This window comes from Cavia porcellus, unplaced genomic scaffold (assembly GCF_034190915.1).
Source record: "Cavia porcellus strain 051 isolate PalLab524CR breed Dunkin Hartley unplaced genomic scaffold, mCavPor4.1 scaffold_23, whole genome shotgun sequence".
NCBI lineage: Eukaryota > Metazoa > Chordata > Mammalia > Rodentia > Caviidae > Cavia > Cavia porcellus.
The window spans coordinates 45146092-45166279 of record NW_026947506.1 but is presented as its reverse complement, the minus strand read 5'-3'; the positions used below and the strand labels follow the sequence as shown (position 1 = coordinate 45166279).

Sequence of the window (20188 nt, the reverse complement as noted above, 5' to 3'; positions counted from 1 at the left end):
ATGAATTTAGATGAGAATCTGTAAAGAAAGTAAGACAATCACCAAGCAAGCAGACAAACAGAAAACCATGATAATATTGTGATTATTTTCTCAGAAAGAACCTGATGAAAGGTCCACACTCTCTCAATGAAGCATTCCATGCAATATCACCAGTTACAATATCAGTGATGTGACTGGGACCCTCTGAAGCTGAGTCATGGATGTCCCTGTCAGTCAACTCTGTCCTATGGAAATATAGTAACTGCAGAGTTTCACTACAGCTGTCTCTACAAGCAGGTGATCAACCTATTCCCATGTCCTCCCTCTTATATCACTCACTTAGCTGGGGCTATGTCCTCAACACCCTGAAACACACAACTACCCCAAACCTGCCCCCCAGTAAAAGCAGTCCTGTGCAGTAAATGGTTGGCTTGTGTCAGAAATTGGCAAGACCCTACTTGCACCAATTCAGAATCCTCACTGCAACCCTGTCTACATGTGAGGACACTGAGTGCTATGGTTTGTGTTTAAATGTCTCCCCAGAACCTCATGCAGCCGTGGGGGCATTCCTTTGAAGACAGCTGAGTCTAGAATGTGTGACTGGTTCATTGTTCAGCACTGGGACTGGCAGTATGAGTGCTGCACCCTCCTGGGGTGAGCAGCCAGCATAAAATACAAGGGAGGGGAGGACGCATGCTTTTCCTGTTTTCCACTTTCGCCCTTTTAACACTTGTCCCCTTTGCTGCTTGCAGTCACCATGAATGGTTGCCCCTCAGCCACGCCACCCCACCTTGGAGTCCGTTGAGTGTGGAGTGAAACCTCCAAACACTGTAAGCTAAATAAATCTTTCCTTCCCTAATTTTGAGGGTTGAGTATTTTGTCCCAGCAACAAGAGAAAAGTAACCAAGACACTGAGGCACATGGTAAATAAAAGAAATTTCACAAGGTCAGAAAACTGTTCACTGGCAGTTGAATGTCAGAGTCCTCATCAGGAGCCATGTGGGTTCTTCAGAGGCCAGTAGTAGATGCCATGGTGGCATCTTGCTCAACAGTGCTGGAGCTCTGAGTCTCAGCAACTCTCCAGTCTTGCTCTCAGGAAGAGGGACTTCCAGTAACGTGGACCATAGGCTCCAGGGTAAAGCTTTTTGGATATCCCACCATGGTCACTCCCCTGCTCCAACAGCTGTGGCAGTGCACTAAGGACCAGCAGCAGCCATGTAGCTGAAAGGAGACTAAGTACCAGCACCCTCCTGTGGAATGGGGGATTTAGCCACTCTTCAGGTGATGAGGACAAGGAGCAACCACATGGAGCAGTGGAGAAGTGGAGGAAAGGGCTGAGAAACGCAGTCAGATCTCTGTGAGAGAGCAACTGTAGGCTGAAAAAGAACATGAAGACATCTGAGACTCTTGCAGGCAAAGTAGAGTCTGGAGGAGCCTTGTCACCACGCAACCCGAAGCTGAGCCTTCCATGCCACCTCAGCTTGGAGGTGAAAAGCCTGGACTACCTGTGGCCACACAGCAAACAAGTCAACCCTGGTGGCTCAAAAAGCAGCACACTGTGGGGTGTGGATCAGTTATGTCCTGATAGCGTGACTGGCTTGTAGCTGAGGCTGGAGGGTTCTAACACTTTCACAAAAGACTGTAGCACCAGGGACTTACAAGCCCAGCATGGGAAAAAGATCAAAATCCAAAACTTGAAGCAGGGTTTCTGCTGAGCATGTATCATTTTTGCGCTGTAAAGAAACTGAAAATTGATGGAAGTCAAAAGTAATCATAAATTGGGGAGGTCATCTGTATTTTAAATATCATGCTGTACATGGTAGATAAAACAGTATCTGTCCATTTGATATAAATAAGTTTAACATTGTTATAAAAAAAACCCTAATACTTAAATTGTAAATTTAAGAAGATCTTCATTTGCATCTTATTAAATGATGAGGCCACACAAGAGTAAAAATCCTGAATGTACACCCGGTTAGTTTCTGCAGGTGATTGTGTTGGAGACTGGCAGGTCTCTCTCTTTCCTGTGGCTTCCTGGGCTCCTCTATCTCCTCCTGATGCACACAGCCTTCATCTCTGCAGCCTTCCAGCAGGACACCCTGTTGCTGGTCTGCATGGTGCCAGTGTGCTGGTCTGTATGCTTATGGAGGAGGAACAGGTGATTTCTACAGTCTGCTTATTTGCCTCTAGAGGCCCAAGGTTGCCATGCAAATGCTTTGCCAGTGTTCTCTCTCCTCCCAGGATGAGAAAAACATAATGTTGCAGCATCTATGTCCTTAACACTTTGTCCTTAACACTCTCTAGGGGTCTTAGGAGTGCACTCCTTTGACAGAAGTACATGTTCCTCTGTTCAGCTGCTCAGTTCACTTAATTTATTTATTCCTGTAAAAAATACACTAAGGGAGTTGAAGGGAGGGGAGGGGATGGGGGGGCCAAGTCAAGGTGTATGATTACAGGCACAGATTCTTTATGATGAATGCGATCTTTGTGTAAACCAAAGTTGTACCAATAAACTCAGTTAATTTAGAAAAATAAAATCCTGATGAGACAAGGAAGAGACAGGTAGAAAGGGATTGGATGCCACGCTATGGGGTTGTTTACAGCATAGGTTGTAGTAGACGTATTAGCAGTCAGAACTGCGCTTCGGAAAGATAACTGACTTTGATGAGCAGGATAGTTAGGGGACCAAGATGTCCAGTGTAGCAAACTCTCCCACTCATTTGTGTGTAACTCAACTTTCCAGCAAAATAAGATAAAATATCACTGAGGGCCAACCTAAAAAGATTAAAGAAGAACAAACACATAATTATTACTTATTATTCACTTTCTTAACCAAACACCTGGCTCCCACAACCTGAGGATAGAGAAGTTTAATTCGGCTCATGGTTTCAAGGGATTCAGTCCATGGTTAGTAGGCTTCAAGGCAGGAGCATCGTGGCAGAAGCACATGACAGAGCAAGGTCGTTCAGTTCATGGCAGCTGGGAAGTGAGCAGGAAACAGAGTCAGAGAGAAAGGGGCCATGGGCCAGCATGGTCCTCAAAATCATGTCTCTATGACACACCCAGAACCCCTAGGATTTTACAAATCCCCTGCATGGCTTCCAAGCCAAACCAGCTGACACAACTAAACTTAACCACCACATTCACATTACAGATTGAAGTTACTGTAGTATTTTATAACCTCGGTTCCCCAGTCTTTAAGAGCATAACCTTTGCAGAAATTAGGATAAGGATTATCACACTTAATTATGAAATGATTATATATAAAGTATTCATATCCACTAATCACGTATGATAGAGAGTTGTACATTATTAGGATTGTCCTTTTATTTACTGACCTTTCTAAGAAAAAAATTAAAAGTTTAACATTCTTAAACAATTATATTACCTTGGTGTTAGCATTTGGAGTAAATACTTTATGTTTTCCTATAAATTGGGTAGGGTTATGCCTTGTTTGCTAATATTAGAAGTGATTTTATGTCAAGTTTTGTTTCTGATACGCTGTTAAGAAAAATGTTTGCATTGTTGAGTTAATGTTTGCACATTTTCAGTGCTTCACAAAGTAGCATTTTATCTTCAATGTGAAGATCAAAGATGCCTTTGGAAAACCAGAGTTATATTCATTAATTTGAAGTAAAAGGACACAAACGTCAGAAGTTTAATTAAAAAATAATTGAAATTAGACATTTTTATACAAGTAGAAAATAAAATAAAACATTTTTATTAGCAGCACAAAGAGTCTTCATACTTCATAAAATTATTCGTACTTCATCTTAGTAGAAATAATTAATTGCATTAAAAAGTAGACAGTAAGATAGGGCCCTACTATGTATAATATTAAAAAGTATAACTCATATATTGTCTTAGAAAGTTACAGCTTTTTGGTTCAAGAGATAAATACCTGTTAAATCTTGAGCAATTCTTTCATCACTTGAAAGGGGTCCCTTGAAATATTTTATTGTATTAATAATTTTTGCTCAAGCTCATACAATATGAATTTTTCTTTATTACACTACCAGAATGATTTCAAGATAAATCTGTCATTAATAGAATATTCATTTTCTTAAGTTCTATGATGCAAAGCTACCTCGAATTACTACTGTAATTGTTAGAAAGATAATAAATTATGGTAGTTTACAAATTGATCAGAAACAAAAATTTATTGGACATCTTCTATTGGATGAAACTTATACTAAGATGTCTGTTGAATCAAAATAAATTTGACCTAAGCCAGCTTCCATATTTGAATGACAAATTTGGCCCAAAAAAGCCACTCTACAGAATGAACTATAAACTTCATTGATGTGCAAAAAAATTTAAGAGCTTCTGACAGAGCAGGCCGTGGCAAATGCCAGTCATAACATCTGACCCTCCAGCCAATCAGAAGCTGAAAGCTGCCAAAATATGACCTTGCATGGCAAGTAGAGGGCAATTGCAACCAATCGGATTGTGCCTTCTTTTTCTCTGTCATAAATACAACCTGAACACTGATAGGATGAGGTAGGTATTCAGCCTGGAATATTCAAAAAAAACTTCTTACTCATGCTGTACTCTACTACACTGTGGGAAATTTAAACAGTCTAACTTTGTCCTTTGACACACTACATTTCACCTTTGTTGCATATACTGTTTTTCTTAGTTATGCAAGAATTTGCCAAATTTGGAAGTAAATTTTGAGTTTTAATGCACTTTGCTACTGTGTACCTGATACACTGCTAATTTCAGCTTGTTATATTTTGTGAAGAGTTGATAACCTTCCAATGGTTCCTGACATACCAGTAAAAATAATTGGTTTTCAAAAGCAGTGTTAATAAGATTAATTTCGTAATAAGAAGGTTTTAAGGAACTGAAGAAGCACACACACATTACTGAGTTACCTGCAGGTTCATTTCCCTGGGAGGTTTTGATGAGTTTTCAGCTGACAGTTTTCTGAGGAATGGAACTAACCATCCATCCTTGGGGAAAACTCTGAGGAAAATTTCAAATTGAAAATGAAAAACTGTTTCCACAGATATGTATGATTTTTTTCAAGAAGTAAATCCATAAAACAATTTTAAGCTTAAACTGAAGAAAAGCACTCTGAGTAATGTCACAGCCATGATATATGCCATTTTAAATTGAGAGTGGTAGCACATGCCTGTAATCCCAGTACTTAGAAGGCTGAGGCAGGAGGATTCTTGCAAGTTCAAGCCCAACATGGGCTACAAAGAAAGGTTAAATGACAACCTGAACTGCATAGTGAGACCCGTCTCAAAAAAAAAAAAAAAAAAAAGACAATAAAGAATGCCATTTTAACCCACATTGACATTCACAGACATTTCTTTTAATGGTGGGATATTTTAAAAGATATTTAATCTGAACCAGGACTTGCTGTATACACATAATTACTGGTTCTATGTAATAAGAAGAAAGCCCTTTTCCCATATCCATGGACAAAATATTCAGTTCTTTACAGAATAATCATAGCAAATTTATATCTCTACCTTGAAATAAAATGCATAACTAGAATAAAACTGTTTCAATTATCAACTTTGCTATGATATGGAAAATGTATCACTCCAAGTCTGAAGTTATTTTCTTCTCTACATCATTTTTCTAGTAAAATACTTGTTTATATATTCTGTCTTCTGACTATTTGTAGTTTCATACTTACATAACTTTTGGTTAAATAAACCTCTACAGAAAATAAATTACTGGGTTTTTTGCCAGTTACCAGGAAAGGATCACTGAAAACAATTTGCTTTAAAGACTCCTTCCGAATATTAAGGTTATAGATAACTTCCTTAAAACTTCTCAATATCTGTTCCTCAACCTATAAACTTCATCTTTGCTAAATTATTTTCCTGATGGAGTCAGTGAAATGACATACCTATCATTATCTAGTATTCTTTTAAAGAAAATAGAACATGTAGAAAATAACCTGTACTGTTAACTATAGAAAAGTTTCTCCAGTAGAAAATTTATGAATAACATCACCTTCCTTTTTTTTAAGAAAAAACATGAAAATCTGTTCTCTTCCAATTTAATGCAACCTCTATTTTTTCAGTAATTAAAAATGCCATTATTTATTTACAAAGTACCTTAAAAATTACTGGCACACAGATATCAGGAATCACATTCAACAATATGCTGCATGTCACCAACATTAATACTTTTATTATATTTTCTCTTCACTAGGATATAACTGATCGTCTACATTAAATATCAAATGTATATCATAGTCATCTAAACAATGCTTTTATAGCAATGTGGAAAGACTGCAACTCAACCGTACAAAAATGCTTCCCTTTATACCAAATATATTCAAGGTATAGGACCAAAGTATAGTTCTGAGGGGAGGCAAATATTCAGCTTATAAGCAAGTTTCAGATCTACGTGCAGAAGGAATCAAAGCAAGATGCTAATAATGCACCTGACGTTCGGCTCACACAGCTCAGTTCCTCACTTGTCCGTGTGGGCGGGACTCAGCAGAGGTTGTAGAGACAAAGAAACATCCTCACTAGGATGCAGCCCATGCCCAGGGAGCGAAAAATGCGCACCAGATCTCTGTGAGGACTTTTCATTGGCTGTGCCTTACGCCTGCAGCGTTGTGGCTCTTTTCAGCTCGAACTCATGAGGAGTGTGATACTTCTGCTCCTCATCATAGCTGGTAGAGGTGCCTTTCGTGCTTGTGCCTCTCATCCTGTAAAATTATGTAAGACAATATTTAAGAATTCAGTCCTGTGATTCATGAGATCAACACTGTTTTAGATTCTAGACGTCAGCAGAGACGTTCACCATGCTGAGTGAACAGTAAATGTGCCCGTTTCCACCGCTTAGCTCTCCAAGGTCCGGACAGATGAATTACTGAGCAAACCCATAATCCCAAGTAAGGGACTGGCTGTGATGAGAACTGCACATGACTGCCAGCGGGGCCTTGGTTCTAGTACGAGGCTTACCATCCCAGAATATGCCCTTTTGGTGTGTTTCAGGTAACTGTTTTCTTAAGCAAAGAGGCAGAGGGCAGGGAAGGGACAAAGACAGATACATGACCACTGGCCACATTTCAGAATACTTCAAAGTCCTCGCATGGAAGTGACTTTATCTTTCAAAATTAATGGCCACTGAAAATGAAACAAGTCTTCAAAATAGGCCGGTGTGAATGGAAAGTTTGATAGTGTAATTATCCAGGAATACTTTAAACTTAAGTACAGGTTTTTTTAGGTAAAATCTAAATGAATGCCAGTCATGCTGGCACACATTTGTAATCACAGTACTCAGGACTCTGAGGCAGGAAGATTGAAGTTTAAGCCCAGACAACACCACTTTATGAGGGTGAGTCCAGTCTGAACTACGTACTAATACCCTAGCACAACAATGATAAAAACAACATCCAAAACTAAATTAGCAAATAACATTTGTTCTAGCTGTGTATTGTTTTCATTTGAATTTACTTACAAATTGATATCTGCTTAAAGACGTTTGATCTTATTTATGGTACATATCGCACACACGTGTGTATGTGAAAGGAAGAAAAATATTTTTTGGAGCGAGGAATGGAAGACAGGGTGAATGGAAGATTTTTGTTGTATGTCCTTCTAACCTTGCAATATTTGAAGACCTCAAATTAGCAGCACACTAACACCACAGTTTTTAAAATGACATGTGCATGTCATAGAAAAGCATTAAAAAGCATAATGTAGTCCTTGCTGTATGAAATAAACCAAGGCAATAGGATTTGAAGAAAAGGTACCAGGAGATGCAGTTGGAAAGTTGTGTCTTGGACAGTTTTAGAGTCTAAGTGGAGGACGGAGAGGGATGTGACACCAGACACCACAGCACAAGAAGAAGGTGTCTATTCAGAGTCCTCCAGCAAGGCCAGCCTGGGAGCCCAGCCACAGTGTCTCTACAGCATGGAGGCTCTCTGAGAACTTAGGACGGGGGAGAAAACTACAAGATTAAAGGAGTAATGAGAGCTGTGAATGAAAAACAGCCGAAACAGTCACGACACAGTTAGGTGACAGCAGAATCAAAGCAATCACTTAATTGACTTGCTGGGAAACCATGAATTATCCAAAACTATTCGTCTTTATTTTTATTTTGCAGTGAGTAATCCTTGATTATCTTACTGTTATATCAGTGAACACCTAAGTAGGATGCTTTGCTGTATATACAGATGCAGGGCTGACCCTTTTTATGAGACACTTTGTAGACAGTGGCAGCAAACTCACTGCCAACATTAAACTGGGATACTGTGGATCTCAGTCATGCTTGCTCTATTGATCCTGATTTGAGATTGAAAACTAAATAAAAAATTGGAATTAGCAAAGATTTCTTAAAGTTACACAAAATTTTCTAAGTCTAAAGGAAAAGAATATTAAGAGATCAGGCACTCTGAAGACTAAAATATGTGCAGCATATAACATGTGACAAATAATTTACAGCCAAAGTAAAGATAATTTGCAGTTACCCAGTAAGGCAAATGTTTGTGTTAAAAAAAAGTTGGGAAAAGTTTTCAGAAGAGATTAAAGAAATGCGTGATAGATTACTGTCATTGGTCCTCAGGAATACTTAATATTGATCTGAGAGTACAAAATTTAAAAAGGGCTGAAATTCAAATAAAGAGAAGTTTTAGTTTTGATGAAACAGTGGATCAAGTGAAACCAATGTGTTACTCCTGGTGATAGAAACTAACACAACCATTTAGACAGAGGAGTAACCTGCAAATTTCTTAAGCATATCCTTATCATAATAACAAGCAATTTCATTCCTACGGAGTTAGCTAAAAGTATTCATTACCATGAATATGTTTAAATTTCAACCCCCAAAATTCTGTATAACTCTTGATAGAGCCAAAAACTAGAAATAATTCAAACACCTAGAAAAAATAAATGGATAAAAAGGATTGTAACAAATATGCATGGCACGATTTTAAGGAGATTTAATAGGATTTAAATCAATATTTATAAAACTACATAAGTATGCATAAAAATGCTATTAATGAACAAAACACAAAAATTGTTCATAATATATGATTCTATTTGCACCAAGTTCTGAAATTGGCAAAATGATTATGTAGAAATTAGGTCAAATTTCTTGGAGCAAAAATGAAAAGAACTATCTGAGCAGGATCACAGGAAAACTCCTTGGGTACAGAAACTTTGTGTACATGGAATGGGGCTGTGGTTGCATTAGTGCTAAAATCTGCCCAAATCATTGGGTGTGCCCCTCCCACAAGTGTGGGTGAGCAACGTTCAAAGTGAATGCAAGGGTGTGGAAGGCAGGCAGCAGAAGCTCTGCTATGAATGCAGAAAAGAAACAATCGTGGCCTCAGAAGGATGAAGGAACAAGGACCCTTATCAAATACTTTCGCACTCATGCCACTTCTTTACAGTGAACGTATGATGACACTGAAATTTATGATCTAGAAAGACAGGAAAAACATCTTTTCAGTCTGAAGTATCCATTACTAAGTACGAAGCAAATAATATCAACAGCATGGGCCTGTGTCAAGAAGTGAAAATTTATAAAAACAAACAAACAAACAAAAAAACACACACAGCTATTTCATTATGAAAAGAATCCAGAGTACATGCATGTGCAAGATGTGAGACACAGATCATTTTTATAACTCCATGTGTTTAAATGTGTGGTAGTTTCACTGAACAACATAAAGACAAATGTTTAAAATTACCACTAATTTACAAGTTTTCTTTATACAAAATATTAAATGGCAAATATAGCACCCATGACAAGTCAGGAAAGAGACTGGAAAGAGGTTTATTTTTATTTTTGCTCTTGTTTTTCTTCCAGCAGTTAGACTGCGTGTCTCATGCCTGCTAAACAAATGTCTACCACTGAGCTACCTCCCAGGCTTCTATTTTATTATCTTCAACTGCAAGTTACTCTTGTTTTTTTTTTTTTAAACATGTTCTTCATGCTTTTATTTTGTGTGAGCCTTGAAAATCTTGCATCTGCCCCTGGTGAAGAGCTAACAGTGCTCATAGGTTCTCCTTTGAAATCCTCTCCTGAACTCACTTCTCTGTGTGGCTTCTTTCCTCCTCCTGGCTCTGATGAAATGCCACACTGTAGAACAAGAAATATCTGGCTTCCTCAGAAACAGCTGAAGTAGGGTGGGGTAACTCTAAATTTTAGGAAAGTTATCGATTCTTAATGTGCACTTTAAACAACCAACAGAAGACAGAGGAAGGGAGGGAGCAGGTGATGAATTGCCTACCCAGTCCCTTTACTGAGGATAGAGTCAAGGGGCTGTTCTTCTTGAAAGCTGTCGGGAGACCTTCAAGAGCCTGGCAGATTCCCTTGCCAAGACACTGGCTGTGCGGTCTCATAGCCACACATGAAGCAGTGACTGGCATACCAATAGATCAGCTTGTATTGATTCGGGTCTTTCCCTTTCAACAATTCTCTTTCCCTACTCTCACCTTTTGGGACCCTGTCTCTGGAACATCATTAGCACATAATAATGCTTTAGCTATTTTTTTTTTAGGTTACCCAGTCAATTCAGGTCTAGTTTTATAGACCAGATCCTTAGGAAGGGATTTCAAATTTAGGCTGCATGCCTCTCTGACTGCCTTATGTTGTATTTAGTGGAATGGTGATAAACCTTAGCATTCCACAGTTTCACATTATGTAGGTGTTACTCTGTAGTTAATTAGAATTCAGGACAAGGAGAAGGCAAAGAGTTAGGAGATCACTAAGGACTCCATTTCCTGGTAAGAGTGTAATGATAATATGAGCTTCATGAAGAGATAATGACTGTTGTTGATGGTATCTTGATAGCTTTACAATTTTCAGAATCTAAATTAGTTGACAATCTAAGTCATGCTCTGAGAGGCCAGGAGCATCTTCGTCAACTATAATGGAGCTCCTGCTTTGAATCCATGCTGAAATCAGATTAAATATCTAATTGTGGTCAGAGCACAGAAAGAGCCAATGGTTCAGGTCCATGCAGGACTTTGCTTGCTCTCTCTTACTGCACATTGGTTGGTTATCAGTGTCAAGACTGGCAGGGTTAAGGTGATCATCAAAGTTACCCACAGAGCAGATGTGGGAAAGAACCACAGAACTTGGCTCCAATATTCCAGTAAGAAATGAGGGATCACACGGGGGAGAAACCAGGGAGTACTAGGCTAGCAAGTGGTAAAATACTCAAGTAGAAAACAGAACAGAAGAGGGATGTGGGGCATCTGCGTCATTACTGTCATTTTATATTTTGACAAAAATACCTAGAGACAATGCAGGTCCCCTGCTCCTTCAAAATCAGGGCACAAAGTGGAGCACTGTACATTAAACTGCAGTGGCAGAACTCCCCCTACCATGGCACTGCAGAGTAAGAAACAGCTAAAGCAGGTGAGCGTGTTGGACTTGTGATATACACACATGTACACACACACGTGTGGAACTGAGCACCAACCAGAAGACCCTTTTCTGGAGAGCCTCCATGGGACATGGGTGGATCAAAATACTTCTGGGTGCAAGATATTGAGTTCGAGGGACACAGTCAGGTTCGATTTTCACAATAATAAGAAATTTAAAGAAGACAGCAAAGATCTCAGCTGCCACAGTAGAAAATACTAGTCACTTGTAAGGTTTCCTGATATGAACAGGACAGAAACATTAATAAAATCTGCAGTTTGTGATTAGAACAGAGTCTAGATCCTGTTTGGTAATAACACAGCAACAGCATCACAAACGTCTGCAGTAATTATACCTGTAAGGTTTCTGCAGAAAGACTCATAGCCACTTGTCAAGTGTGTGAAGATGACAGGGAAATACTGATTTCAAAGATTACTTGTTATGACATTGAGCTGGAATTTGTGTCAGATGATGTGAAGTTCTTTTGTCCTCCTCTTGTTAGGTTGGGGGCTGAAAGCGGACAGTTGAAATTTTTTTTTTTTTTTCTGAGCTTTGGCTTGAATTTATCTCACAGTGGGTCTGTTAATTCACCCAGTCATTGTCTCAACTCTTCAAATGTACAACTTGTACAGATAATTTTTACAGCTTATTTACTCTGGGTAATAGTACAATAAATTCCAGGTAATTGGAATGAGACCAAAAAAAGTGATCGGTATGTATATGATTTATGCAAAATCAGGATGTACACAAATAGTATTTGTTTCTAGGGCATGTGTGTGGATGGCAAGATTTTTAAAGTTTCATGAGAGGAACTTTAGAAGGTGGCAATCTCTAGATATGAAAAAGGAGATGAGAAAACTTATAAGAAGAAACTCTGAATCTAATATTTTAAAATGTCATGACCTACTAAAAGCAGGTGCATGGTGATCTACTTTGTTTTTCTATATTTCAGAAATATTTACTCTCAGCAGTGACTAGAATGTTTCTTATTTTTATTGTCTGAAGAATTTGTTGTTGAAGGATGGTAATCTCCAATACTGGAAAAGAAAATTGTAAGCTCCAAGGAACCCTAACAGCAAAGGACAATTGTGTAGGATCTCAGGGTCACTTCCAAACTGGTGTTCCAGCCACCACTCTCAGCACTCCACAAGTATTAATTTATCTGATCTTCCAAACAGTCCTCCCACTTTCTTCCATACATCAGAGATAAGACAAGGGAACAAAGTGAGGCTGCTATTTGCACTAGATCACAGGACTTGGAAGTATCAGAGACACAGCCTCATTACGGAGACAGAGCTCTGGAAGTCAAGCCTCAAGTGAAAGTAAGATGTCAAGTTGATTTAATGTTTAGACTTTTAAATAAAAATGTAGGAGGTGGAGATAAAGAAGGCAGATCAATAAGCAGCAGATTACAGAGCCTCCCTGAGAGAAACAGCTCAGATGCCGGAATAAAACATCCTGGAGAGGACCAGACAGAGGGAGATGGATCCTCTCGACCCATCAGGAAACTAAAGGGAAAAGAGCTGGTCAGACACGCAGACCCAGTGCTATCTTTGGAGCAGCTCAGATTCACGGCCACAGTACTCTCACTGGAGCCACCCAAGCTCATGGTCTCGGTGGGCTCCCTTGTGGAGCCATGGTTGCACTGAAGCAGGGGGTTGGTGAGACCAACAGAGAACAGACCCAGCGTGGACACCTGCACTAACCTGTGGTGAGTCCTGGGAATAAGACCCTCCCAAGGAAAGGGGAGACTAACTGGGCAACATGTTGGAATCGGGCAGGACAGACCTGAACAAGGAATGACAGTGACCTCAGTTGGTTACTTCCTACTTAGAGAAGATTTGTGGGTTCTGCTTGGCCTTGGACATGCCCTTGGCCAAGACCCAGTGAGTTGTCCCAAACTAATTCCATAAGTGCAGCACACACTAACGTGGTGAAGGCCTCCACAGGTTGACTGGCCCAGAGGGAGGAGGCCAACATATGCTGCCCCTACTTGCACCTCGATGACCAACAGCAAACTGGAGAGGGCAGCATTTCCTAGCTAGTGCACTTGAGAAGAACTATAGCCAACAAGGGAAGGGCTGGGACCGCCACTATAAACCTGTATGGAAGAAACGTAAAACATGACAAGAAAAAGAAATAAGAAAAAGTCCCCAGCCCCCTACCCTGTGCATGTTGATCCAGGAAAGATAAATACAAAAGAGTGTGAGGGCAGCAAACATGCAATATCAGACATGGCATCAGCCGACATAATGAGATATCTTTGTGACTTCATGGACGAGCTCAAAACTGAAATATTAATTCAAGTAAGGCAAGATATAAGGAGATTAATAAAAGAAATGCTAAGTACCTCTCAAGAAGACTCAGGCAGAATTTTCTGTTACTCCTTTTTCTGGAGTAACAGAAAAAGGAGAGAAACATTCGATGAAGAATATAAAGAAAACCTAGAATACATGAAACAGATTCAAAGAGATTACATGGAAATTAAAAACTCCATCAAAAGCTGGAAAAAATTGCCTGAGAGAAACTAGAAACAGATTAACAAAACTTGAAGATAGGTTTGCAATGTTTTATTGCAATAGAAAAGATTCATTAAAAATAACAAGGAAACAGGCAGTAACAATCCAAAGGCTAGAAGATGACAAGAGGATCTATAACTTATGAATAAAAATGTGAGTGAAGAAGCAGGGGTGCATACAAAGGAAATACAAAGACTGTTCACAGAAATAATTAAGGAAAACTTCCCAAGCATAGGAAAAGGAAAGGATATTCATATGTATGAGGCATACAGAACTTCAGCCACCTACAACTAAAACAGAGCTAAACCAAGACATATAATAAACAAGATCCCAGAAATACACCACAAGAACAAAACATTAAGATTCATCAGGGAAAAGAAATAGATCACCTCTAAAGGAAAACCCATCAAAATCACAACAGACTTCTCCACACAGACCATCAAATAAAGAAGAGCATGTAATGAAGTACCCCAAGCCCTGAAAGAAAATAACCTCCAACCCAGATTGATGTACCCTTGGAAAACTGTCTCTCAAAATTAATGGAGAAACAAGATGCTTCCATGACAAAGAGGAACTAGGAGAATTCATGACCAACAATCCAATCCTACAAAAAGTACTGAAGGACATTTTATATAGAGAGAAAAAAACACCAGGATTTCAGGAACAGTGGCAGAGAGCCCCCAATGAATGGGGCAGACAGTGGAATGAAGGAGAAAAATAGCAGAAATGGCAATGACAGAAAAATAGCAAAGCAGAAATGAGGCAGACATGGTTGGCAATAATCTCTAACATAGATGACCTTCATGCACTAAAATGAAACCCAAGCAGAATAGATCAGAAGATAGGGTCCACTGAGATGCTCTGTATAGGAAATATAATTAACCTGAGAGCTTATGGATCAAAAATGAAATATGAGGAAACAATGTTCTATGTGACAGGGAACCAGAGAGATATAGGGGCAACTCAACCAGTACCTGCAGATAGGTTGGAAAGACATGATACTTTTTGCAATAGAGAACTACTCAGCTATATTGAAGGAAAACCTTGAGGCTTTTGTAGGTAAAGGTATGCAACTTGAGATCAAGTCCAGGAGTCAAAAGGTTCAGAACCACTTAGATAAATAGCAGGTTGCCCCCTGCAACTAAAAACTGAGGTTTTAGTTGGTGGGACCCAAAATGTGCAGTGCACCCTGTGGGAGTGAAAGGGGAAGAATTGTCTAAAAAATGAAGGCAGAGGACATTGTTAATAGTCTATCAGGATTTAAAATCCACATTATTCTCACTGCTTTGTTTGGATTGATCATATTCTGTTCCAGTTTGTCCACTTGTATTAGATTTGAGGGCACAGACAGCTATCCCAAAAATAGCAGGATATACTACGGTAATCATCCTTAATGCCCTATTAACTTAATTTGAAGCCATGTATAACTTACACTGTCTTATTATTACTGATCTTATTTGAATCTGGTTTGTTAGATTGATGTTTTGTATTGACTGATTTTATTGAAATCTGTTATTATTGATAGCATCAAATCTGAGAGTATAGGCATCTACATTGAAAATGACAAGATTCACTAGGATACCACTCTGATTTCATTATCACCTGCTTATGAAGTCTTATAATACCTCAAATATTTTGTTTTTATTAATATTATTATGTAATGCTACATTCAATTATACTATGCTTGTTGATATAGACAATCCTACTGAAGATAGCAAGAGACATCATAGTAACCATTGTAGATCACCTTGTATTGTGGTTTTATATGACTTTTTTGTTTCATGTTTCTTAAGAATTTGTTTTGTTTTGTCTTGCTTTGTTTTGTTTCTTTTCTAATACAGAAAGGATAGATATACATGTAGAGACTCATCCATGTGTAGAACTTCTAAACAGTCTACTCTTTACAACTGGTATATAATCATATAGCGCATGATGAAATGAACAACTGCTTTGAAAAAAAAGAGACACTACAGTACCCAGAGCTGATTCCATAGCATCATGATGTGAAATCCAGCAATACTATTATTCTTTATTCAGAGTGATTTTAGTCTGTTTTGTGTTGTTTAATTTCAACCTATGTGAAGGTATCTGTTATTTTGAAGAGAAATGAGAGACGTTATGACAATTGTTGACTTCCCTATTGTTTGGTCTTGAAGACCTAAAATGCCTTCTTAATCATCTCTGGTCAGATTAGTTTTATATTTTGTTGTTTTGTATGAATTCACTGTATGTGAAAATATGGACACCTATTTGGAAGAAAATAAGAGACAATATGATAGATAGTGAAGATCTCTGGTTGTCTTGCTTTGAAATTTATGTCTTTTATATCGCTTTCTTATGTTCTGTTTTGTTGCGTTTAATTTTACCTTCTTTAAAATAAAAATAAATAAATAAATAAGATACATGCGTGTCAGTAAAAGTTATATTTATACATAATATTAATTTGGGTATAACATTGTATATGCAACTTACTGCTAAAATATATTCTGCATCTTATGGAATTAAGGGCTAACAATGACACCATGGATTCTTTCTGTTAATCTCCAGTGTTAATCAAAGGGCAGTCTCCTGTCAGTTTAGTAGTTTGGAGTCCTGATAAGACTTCCATATCCCTAGAAGTTGGCCTTTTTTTTTTTAAATCTTGCCAAATTTCCACAAAGGAATTACCTGTTTAACATTCAGAGCTTTTGAACTGTTTTTATCTCTCAGGGGCTGGGGACAGGGCAGTGGTTGAACCCAGGGTCTCTCAACTGTGAACCTGAGTTCTACCCTGAGCTGCACCCCGGCCCTGACACCTTGGAGCTCTGTTCCTGTGTCCTGTCTCTTATGTCTTCCCTCTTTTGCAAGCTCCCCTTATACCCATGCCTTGGTAAACATGACGATTGGAGTCCAAAGGATCCCCAGATCAATGCTGCCCCTGCATTGGCTTAATGAATTCCTATCTATTTAGAGAGAGAGAATTCCAGAATATCTGTTATACTGTTCTTCTAGAATGCTTTTCCTTTGCAGATATTTTATACTCATAGTCTAATGTTCCTCAGCCATGCTCCACTTTTTCCTGTCCTTAAAAATGATGTGAACATGATAGATGATATTTAGTTTTTCATCTGGCTTTTAGTGTCTTATTATTACATGTATGGCAGTCTCCTTTGATTATATGTTTATATATGATTCATTCCTTTTCACATTACAAGTATATCTCAGCGTACCTATGCATGCTGTTGGTGGTTATGAATTACATTACATGACACACAGGAATATTATCAAATTAGGATTTTATATTAATTTTGCTGTAGACATTATTACATATTTTTGGTTTTACCAACTTACACTTTTCAGATACCAATCTTAATTAAGTTATCTTATTTATAATTAGAAGATTTCTTGGTGGAAGTCTGGGCTCAATAGTTTTAGTTCAAAGCTATCTTTCCTTGCTAAGACACTACCAGTGTTATTGGAAACATGATTACTGAATTTGGTGCTTTTTGGAGATAGTTCTATGTCAATCTGTTTTCAATTTAAATTCATTTTTCATTCTCCATTTGGTATATTTCTGCTATTAAAAATTTCAAATGTCTGTAGTATGGTGAATGATATTAATATACTTTATGATTGGTAAGTCTATGCATTTTTATAAATTTTTTAAAATTATAACCCTCTATCATTTAAGAATAGTTTCAAAAACAGAGTGGTCATGATGAGGCCAGGGCCCTCCACTGCTGCCACAGCAGAAGAATGGCAGAAAATGCTGCAGTGACACCTGGCAGCCCAGGAAAAATTGAAAAGCCAAACCACCACGCCTTATCTAAAAATCAAGAATAATTGCCCAAACCCACTACCTTCCAAGTCTGATGGAAATAGCACCAGAGTACAAAATCAAGAGGCAATCTGAAATAATGTGATGAGTAGTGAGAAAGCCTTGGTCATTCAGGTCACTAAACCCAGAAAGAATGTTACTAGCCATGTTGCTTTGCTTGTCAAGGCTACAAGGACCATCAGCATTAAACTCTAGTCCAGATCAGCTGCTATAACAGGGTCCCAGAAGCCAAAATTAGAGGCACCAAAACCTGGGGACAAAAGTCTAACTTCAGGAGGTGTTTCTTCTAACCCAAACTGGAAACCTTCCAGCAAGAGTCACCACCAACAAGCTGGATCATCAGCTAAAGGAAAACTGTCAAGAAAACCCATGAGGTCACCTAAGGCACAGGGACCAAAAGCTACAAAGCAGTAAATAACATGTCAAGCAAATGCAAAATGTACAGACATGTCAAGCAAATGCAAAATGTACACCCATGTGCAAAGCAAACCTCTGGCTGGCTTCTTTAAGAGCTGAGCAAGGAGAACTTACCTTAAGCCTCATCAGAACCTGAAGAGAAGACAGATCCTGCATCATGTACATTAGTCAGCCAAAGACTAACTTACAATTAAACCAAGAGCAATATAACTCCTAAGCAGGAAAAGTCTGGTGCGCAGTGCTGTTCTGAAAGACAAGGTTAATAGACAGTTTGTTAGAAAATACAAAAAGAACTCTACCAATAAAGTTACAGCAGCTCTCTAAAGGAGCAGAGCTTACAAAACCAGAAAAACTCCCAAGGACAGTTCCCTCTCACTTCATTCAAAACCTTCAGAGGACTCAAGCATCAAAGAAACTAGTGGTCATAAAGGATGTAAAAGTTAACAGGAGTAAATATGAACAACCAAAGAAACTAAAGTACAGTCACACAGTTACTGGAGAGAAAATAAAACACACCAAACCCATTTGCTGCAGGGAGGATCTAACAAAAGACATCCAAACAGCAGGCAAGACCAGAAGTGCACACAATCTTGTTTTAGTTCTCAGATGCGTGTACTGCAAAAACCAAAATCCACAAACCAGAAGCCCCATTTAACATCTGGCAGTTTTCATTCTGCCATTCCAGCCACTCCTGGCATAAGGGCAAATAGAACCAACAGCTTTCAACAAAGAGCACAGACTGTGGACTTCCCGTTGAGAAAGATTTTTCCCCAGAAGCGTTTCCTGAGCAACACAGCTCCCAAAACTCAAGCTAATGTCACAACCAAAATTGGGGTTGGAGTCCCAAATTGTACTCAGACTACTCCAAACATTAAAAAGACAACAGCAGAAGGTCAAAGGAAACAGTGAGAACTGTAGCCGAAATCTAAGGGGAAAATCTATAAATGGCCTTCTATGGAATTTTAAACAAAAAGAAAAGTAATAGAGGAAATGAATACTTCATTCTGGAAGATCACTGAAGACAAAGAGGACAGAAAAGGCACAGTGGGAACTGCCTGGTGAGATTAACAGCACTCTAGAATGTCTGAGGCTCACTCTAGAGGGTGTACTTTCTCATGAAATATTTACCATTTTGTCCAACATTCCTGAGGCTGAAAAGTTTGCTCACCTCTGGATCTGGAAAGCAAAGCTACTGGAAAGAAAAGGCACCTTTGATGTTTAGGGCCTTACAAACAGGCCAGAGGCCATTAAACATGGAACAAAACCAACACAAGAGTGGCGGGAAGTTCTTAATGTTTTGCAAGATCAAAACAGAACTGCAAAGGAACTGCCTCTGAATCTTTAGTAACTGTAACTAGTACCAGATCAATGGCCGAGCTGGCCAAGAAGATGAAATCCAGAGGATCCTGTCTTCCTCCAGAAGAAAGGAACTAGGCTCCAGCAAGGTCCCAGATAACCAAGGCAGGACAGGATAATCATGCTGGTATCAAGTTACAGAGCTCTCTCCTCCACCCCTGGAATAGGCAGAAAGCCAGAGTGAAAGACATGAGGCTTATCCCTCCTGGGCAGTGTTCAGCAAGTATCTGGTCAGCAGTGTCCCACTACCAGGGAGTGCTGCAGGAGCATGATTTGGCAGTGGCTTCTCTTAATGAGCTTTAGAAGGGGAAGAAATGGGGTGATTTCTATTCTGTAAACACAAAGAGTTTCCTGTAACACTAGGCTTTGAAACTCTTCAATCATAATTTCTTAATGCTTTAAAAACAATTCTTTCAGTTTCTGTAAATCTCCTTGTCCAGATGACCTGAAAAAACCCATGTAAAACAAGACATCCCAGATGCAGATTAGTGACTCTTGGGATTTAGGACGTAATTCACTGGATATTCTCAAATTTTATATTTGCATGGCAAAGTCTCTGGTTTATGTGCTCAAGACTGTAGTTTGCTACAGTTTTACAACATCCATAAATTTCAAAGTATTGAACAGAATTTCCCCCTGGCTATGGAAACAATTTGGGCTTTCCTGAAATGCTTTCATCTCACTGTAGTTATTTTCTGTATCTGCAGGTCGATGCTGCAGCAGGATGGGCTCTCCTGTCAGCATC

General features: G+C 38.8%; 1 pseudogene; it reads left to right on the top strand.

Annotated features, from left to right (window-relative positions):
* The window catches only part of LOC100734872 (cytoskeleton-associated protein 2-like), a 184445-nt pseudogene extending 164515 nt beyond the window's left edge, over nt 1-19930 (top strand).
* Nucleotides 19931-20188: the final 258 nt, after the last annotated feature.